The sequence below is a fragment of the Chinchilla lanigera genome, unplaced genomic scaffold (assembly GCF_000276665.1).
Source record: "Chinchilla lanigera isolate Chin_1 unplaced genomic scaffold, ChiLan1.0 scaffold00093, whole genome shotgun sequence".
NCBI lineage: Eukaryota > Metazoa > Chordata > Mammalia > Rodentia > Chinchillidae > Chinchilla > Chinchilla lanigera.
The window spans coordinates 945,018-951,880 of NW_004955494.1; the positions used below are offsets into that span (position 1 = coordinate 945,018).

A 6,863-nucleotide genomic window follows, 5' to 3' on the forward strand; every position below is an offset into this window, starting at 1 on the left:
CACCTGCGGGGGCCCCTGCCACGTGGCACGCCTCGAAGGTCCGCGTCAGGGGACGCTGGTAATCCAGAACACTCACCTTGTCCCACTGCAGGGTGAGAGAAGGTTAGCTGCCCTGGGCCATGTAGGGGGGTCGGGTTGACAGTGGAGGGGCCCTGTCTACTGTACTGACAATAAAATTACTGACAGGCTATGAAGGGAGAGGAGATCCTGAGACTCAGTGCCTTCAGAGAGAAGGCGTCTGAGCCCACCTCGGCACCCAGGGTTTCTTGCCTGATTGCTACACTCCAGGGACCATGGAGGTGTGGCCATAAGGAATGGGGCTCAGGGCAGGTTTCTAGGTTCTTCTACACAATGAACAAAGAATCAGATGTGGCACGTGGAGGTAAGAAAAAAGCACTGAAGTTTAATAAGTGGGCTCATGCCGACAGAAAGAAAAATGGCACAAACACTGAACGCGCCTTAGGTTTACCGATTTAAAATGTTGCATCAGGTCTAGAGCGCCTCCCATTGGGTCGTGTAGAGTGTAACTGACAGTGTGATTGACAGGACACTGAGTCACATCAGCTGTGTCTACTGCATATGTCCTTTCCCATAATGCACTCTGTTATAATTGCATTGTGAGATGCAGTCCATATGCATAAATGTTTAATGAGCTCTGAGTGAAGAAAGGTTATTACAGGTCTTGGGGAAGGATCTGGTACACATGACTCACCTCTACCTCTGGGTATTGGGCTTTAGGACACAGGTTGTGGGGTGGGGTGGCCCTAAACGCCCTCCAGGTTCAGGGGAGAAGAGGCGCCTGGACACCTAATCCAACTGGTACTACCTATGTTACATGTATCTCTGGACAGGGTCCTAGGCAGTTCCTAAAGCAGAGATGAAGAACCTAAATCTGCCCTATCCACAGAATAAGGGCAGATTCCCCTCAGAAGGAAGAAAAGCATTATACAACTGGTCAGCAGGAGGCAGAAAGGGATTTATTAGCAGAATTTTAAAAGTACACATGTGAACAAATAGATATGAACATTCAAGAGAGAGTGGAGCATCATATGATAGACAGGGGCTGTGTATACTTATGGGGACTTTAGGATAGAAACTGCAACCTATAGAAACATTGTGGTCTCTTCTGTAGAGGAAAAGCATGATGGCCCAGCAGCAGGTGCTGTCCACTGCCAGAGATGGGAAAGCCCATTGTGTAAGAGAAAAAGAATACCCGAGACCCACTTTCAGTGAAAAGGAATGGCCAAAGTCAATTCACAAGGAAAGTGAAAGAGCGAAGCATATAGTGTGTCTTTAAGAACCTCAGGAATTGTTTACTGAGCTTGTAATTCAAAACAGACCTTTTTATTAAAAATGTAATTTAAAAATTGTAACTTTCCTTATTTTTAGCTGTCTTCATCTTTCTATCCTACCTCAGACTTACCCCACCTGGAGGGTAGGTGAGCCAGCCAGTCTCAGAGGTCTCTCCTGTGGTGTCCAGCAGCATCTCTGCCCAGACAGAAAGGGACACACAGTGCCAGCAGCAGCCACTCCATCCCCAAGGGGACCCAAAGAATGTCCCTCCCTGCTCCATTTCATTTGCCAGCAGGAGCAGCACCGCTGCCAGGAGCCTGTCTCTGAAATACCTGATGCAGGTCCCTCATGATCCCCACACCTGTCCCTCCTCAAAGCGTTCACCCTTTTCTGCTTTTTGGAGCCCTCCCCCTCCCCACACCCTGGACTCCATTGGCACTGGGGGTCTCCTGCCTGCCTCCTTCTTACCTTCCAGAGCCAGCACCGAGGGCCCTAGGATCAGGACCCACAGGCTGCACACCATGCCCGCCACTCTGATCTTCTGCCTGGCAGCACCCTCAGTAGCCATGGGGCATCTTCAGGGCCGCTACCATTGCCCCGGCCACCACCCAGCTCCCAGGTGGGGCTGTGGCTTTCACAAGACTGGGAGACTTCAGCCACGCTTGCTTCCTGGGGAGACACGCAGGGCCAGAGAGCAGGGAGGAGGAAAGTTTTCATGTGCAGCCCAGGCACCCGGCTGTGTCCCCTCTCACAGCGCTCAATCTGCCCAGGCACCGACCACGGGCGGGAGCAGCAGGCACACAGGGTCTCTCCTGAGCTGCTGTGCAAATTCCAGTCCTGCAGGACCCCGTGCCAGGCCACCCCCCACTCCCTGTGCGACCATGACTCTGATGTGCTCTCTCCTGGCCCCCTTCTCACGGGGAGCCCAGGTAGCTCTGGGTCCTTCTTACCCCTGTCTGCTGGGAGAAGAGACTCCAGCTCTCCCTGTTCATCTACTCTCCTTCCTTCCTCCAGCAGCCACCTGTGTGGAAGTCAGAAAATTCCTCAAATTCGAGTCAAGGGACAAGCGGCTGCTCTGTCCTCATTGACGCGCGGATTCTCCCCGCGCCCCCCACGCTGCCCTGGACACTCTGGACTTGCAGAGAGGCAGTGGAGCGAGAGGGACACAGGAAGATGGCCGTGGGGGAGGAGGTGAGGGAAGGGAGGGGACCAGATATAAACGCACACAGGCGAAAAGACTGTGAAAGATAAATGAGGAAAGACCTGTGCAGTCCGGCAGACACTCTCTGGACAAAGGTTCTCTCCCCCAGGGGCTCGTTCTTTCCCATGGCTCACAGGAGAATAAGCGCATGGCTTGTACACATGAAAAGGAGCTTCTTGTTTGCTCACATTTGAAGGAAGACAGATGAAAACAACTGTGGAGAGTGGGAATGGTGGCGCATGTCTATAATCCCAGGGCTCCGAGGGGCTGAGGTCGGAGGATTGAAAGCTTGAGCCCAGCCTGACTTGGCAAATTAGGGACAGCCGGTCTCTAAATAAGAGTTGGGGTTTTTGCTTAATGTGAAGGTCCTGGGTTCAGTCCCCAGTAACGCAAGCACAAGCACAAAAACAGAAACAAAACTGTGGCATGCAATTGTTATGTACGATCTCGATGCCCCTGCCCCTAATTCCTATGCAGAAATCCTCACCCTTGATGGTATTAGGAGATATCGGCTTTGGGAAGTAATTAGGTGCTGAAGGCTGATCCCTCATAAATGAAATTAGTGCTTTTATAAAAGAGATCCAAAAGGGCTTCCTAACCCTCTTTCTACTTTGTGAAGCTGTAAGGAAAAGAAGATAATTACAGCTGGAAAGAGCACCTGCACCCAAACCCAAATGCTCTGGCACCCTGACCCCAGCCCCACCTCCAGAGTCGACAGGAACACACATCTATGGTTTACAGCCCACCCGTCTATGGCACGTAGCTACTGCAGCCCAAATTGACTATGACAACTTTTTTTCCCTCGAAATTGAGAACACACTGTTTGGGAGAAAGTATTGGCCGTGGGGCCCCCATCTCTACACTGGGTTTATGAGTTCTCTGTGGGACGCTGGTGTGTGTAGAATGACTGCCAATCCCTATGTGGGAGCTCCAGCTCTAAGAAACCATTCAGGGACCACAAAATGTACCAGTTCGCACGGATGTGTGATCAAGAGTACTCATGTGAATTGGTTATAAGGGAACAGGCTGCAAGCTAACTGTCCATCCACGCAGACAGATGTCAAGAAAGTACAGGGCATCCTTCATGAGGAGGGTTCTGAACTGCTTGTGAACTGAGGGAAAATCATTTCCGGGGTGTACAGGAAGCTCCCATTTGTTAACTGAAGAAAAACATATGCATGTGCAGGGACGGGCTCTGCTGGAGGAACCCAGGAAACTTGGTGAGAAAGCACAGGAGGAGGCCTGGGAGCCACGGCCAGGGAGAGTTCACTTCCACTGCATTCTCTTGAATTTTATACTTGAAATCTTGCAAATGCATTATCCTTTCAATGACCTCATTACTTACAATTCCCTTTAAAAGTGTAGATATCAACTTCTTAGTATATGACTAAAGTAGTACCTTTACACCCTGAGAATGATTCCTGGGAACAGCTAGCTCCCTGCTTAGGAAAGTTTCCAGGCCTGCAGGAGGCACAGCACTGTGCCCAGGAGTCTAGGAACAGGGATATCACTGCCTCCAGGGTCACAGCCAAGACTCACAGGCAGCCCCTCCTCTGCCTGCTGACCTGGGCAGTGGCTGTGCTCTGTCTCTCCCTGCAGCTGAGCCCTGAGAGCCTGTGTGTGTTGCTCAAAAGGGAGAGTGGAATCCATTTATTTCTCTCCGGTAGGCATGTTGCCCACATTGCTCAAGAGAGGGCAGAAACCAAAACCATCAGTTGGTAGGGGAGTTGCAAGTTACAACCATGTGACCCTGTGGGACAAGCGTGATATGGAGACCTACAAATTTCTCAATGAAACAGAAACTAAAATCGAGCTTGAGGCTACATTCACCTCTAATCTACAAGAAAGTCATCACTTCTTCCTACTCACCTAATTTTTTTCTGGTAATGCTGGATGTGTAAGAAAATCAAGCCTTCAAGATACCTGTGGTGCTGCACACCTGTGATCTCTGCATCCTGGGAGGCTGAGGCAGGAGAATTAAAGTCTGAAGTGAGCCTGGGTAACACGGCAACATGGGAAGACCCTGTCTCAAAAGGAATTATAAATATTTTGGTAAGAGGTTAACACAACTTTTTATTTGAAAGATAGTAAAAAAAAAAACATGTAAAATATGCAGTACAAATAATATCAGTCGTGCAACATAGAACATTCTGGCAAATAAGGGATGGCAATGGTGTTGCTTTAATGACCCATAATAGAAATCATACGGTGTCTCGTGACCACAATACACCGACCTGCATAGCCTTAGCACGCATCTCAGTGACAACGTGAAGCTACTCTCCAAAAGACCCAGAGAAAAGCACAGGCAATTATAAAATATGGGAAGCCATCCAGTTTGTCATCAAGAGGAAGCAGAGGAAAAGAAAATGGAGACATTGCATGAAGACTGTTAGGAATAATTGTTAGAAGTTTTACAAAGAACAAAGGTATTCATTTAAAACAAATGGTTGCAATCTTAAGGTAACCAGAAGTGGGTTTTAATGTTTGATGAGAACCTCTCAGATTCAGATACAGAGCACTGAACATTAAACAGACAGTTTTTCAGGGGAAAAATGTTGCAGAGTCAGACTAAGAAGTTAAACAAGATACATTCGACTCTTTTATTTTTTACTATTTAAACAAATCTGAATGCATCTCCACTGGAAGAATGAAAATAGGGAAAAAAGAAACTTTAAGATATGGAATCAATTGCTCTTAACTAATTCATACCACTGCAGATTCTCTTGAAGCAGTGTCGAAGGTAGAATAATGAGTGATAGGAACATGACTGCTCCACCTGCCTGGAATCCTAAACAAGCAGTGCTTAGACCTGACCTCCAAAGATGCCTGCAGGGGCAGACCATCTTTGACACTCATCCTCAAGAGCATCCCGGACACAGCGAGCATGGGAAGAGGCTCCCACAAGGCTCCTTCTCCTCATCCTCAGAGGCTGCTTGAGATTCCTCTATCTGTTCACCTGGGGAGAGGAGCTGTCCGGTGTTGAAAAAACCTCCAGCATGAGACAGTACTGAAGACAGATCTCAGTGGGGGAAAACTCTCACATCTCCCATGCACATAATGTTTTAAAAATATAAAATGCCCAAAGCAGCAGAAATATGGATGTAAAATGACTGCACGAATGGGAAACTGATTAGAGGAATTGGCACATGATAGACATTGCATTCCGTGATTTCAAATGTTTCTCTGCTCCTTTTGTGCATATGTCAGTTTCGACTTCTAATGCCCTGGAGACAGGACACCCATGAGCCTTGTACATTCCTTTGGTTCACAAAACAAACACAGAATTAGGCATCTGGGTTTTGCTCTGGCTTTTAGAAACTGATGAATCTTATGTAGTCAGTTCTCTGTGAAAATGGAGTGGATAAAGATAAATTTGTAAATCTGTAAAGGATTTAAAAATTAACACAGCTCAAATTAAATACTAAATATGGAAGTCCCATAAGCAAATCTAGCTTGCTTAAAAGGGCTTATATACCTCAATCCATAAAGTGAATTTTGAGAACAGTATGACAGAGATTGATGAGGTAATAAATATTGGTTTCTGTAGGAAGCAGAAATGGAGGATGGTAGGTGGGGGGTAATTACGCTTTGTCTTACATGAACTTCAATTGATTTTCTCACTATTACATTAATAGCCATACTTAATTTTTAGATACAATAAAATCTAAACAAAGAAAGGAAAATGTTTTTAAAACCTAGACAAATACAGCATGCTTCTGTTTCACCCACTCCCCCTTGACCCTCTGAGCTCCACACCGCCTAAGCATGTTCCCCTGTAACAGGAAAGCAGAGATGAAGGGGTGGCAGAAGCTGAGAGTGAACGATCAGAATCGACAACAAAAGTAAAATAACTTGTATCCCTGGATGTTCCTGAAGCTTCTCTCCCAGGTTCAAACCCTCATGCTTCCCTGCCTCCACTCATGCAAAGGTCAGGAGCACAAAGGCGCAGAGGGGAAGAGAGGGGAGGGCACTCAGCAGAGCTGAGTGCATCCAGGAGCCAAGGCCAGCTGCAGTCCAGGGCAGAGGGAGCGTCCTCAGGGCACAGGGGTCAGTGGTTTGGTGTCTCGAGTGGGTGCTGGGCTGATTCTCCCACCTGTTCCCTGCAGGGTCCGTGTGGGTGGGGTCAGCACCAGAGGACACCAGGCCCCGTCCTCTGTCCGGTTCTGCAGCTGTTAAGCCCCTGGGAAATTCCAATGTAATCCTTGCTCAGCTGAATGCTGCAGCCTCCTCCCTCTAATCTGCACCCTGGAGATCCTCTCGCAGCTCTCTCTCTCCTGCTCTGGCCTTCTGCCTTGAAAAGGAGCCCAACAGGCTGGAAGGCAGCATCCCGGGCAGGCAGGGAGGAGGTGGCTGTGCTCTGGCTCTTGAT

General features: G+C 48.2%; 1 long non-coding RNA gene across 3 annotated transcripts; it reads right to left on the minus strand.

The window, feature by feature from the left end:
- Positions 1-381: 381 nt before the first annotated feature.
- Positions 382-6,839, minus strand: LOC102006144. 3 transcript variants are annotated; one of them, XR_001231330.1, is made up of 5 exons: positions 4,364-6,839; positions 2,557-3,113; positions 2,244-2,314; positions 1,762-1,962; positions 382-1,488 (listed from the first exon to the last, which is right to left on the minus strand). It is a non-coding gene; the product is annotated as an uncharacterized LOC102006144 (long non-coding RNA). The 3 variants fall into 3 exon arrangements; XR_001231328.1 differs by having other exon boundaries at positions 2,244-3,113; XR_001231329.1 differs by lacking the exon at positions 2,557-3,113 and having other exon boundaries at positions 4,364-5,955.
- Between the last annotated feature and the right edge of the window lie 24 nt (positions 6,840-6,863).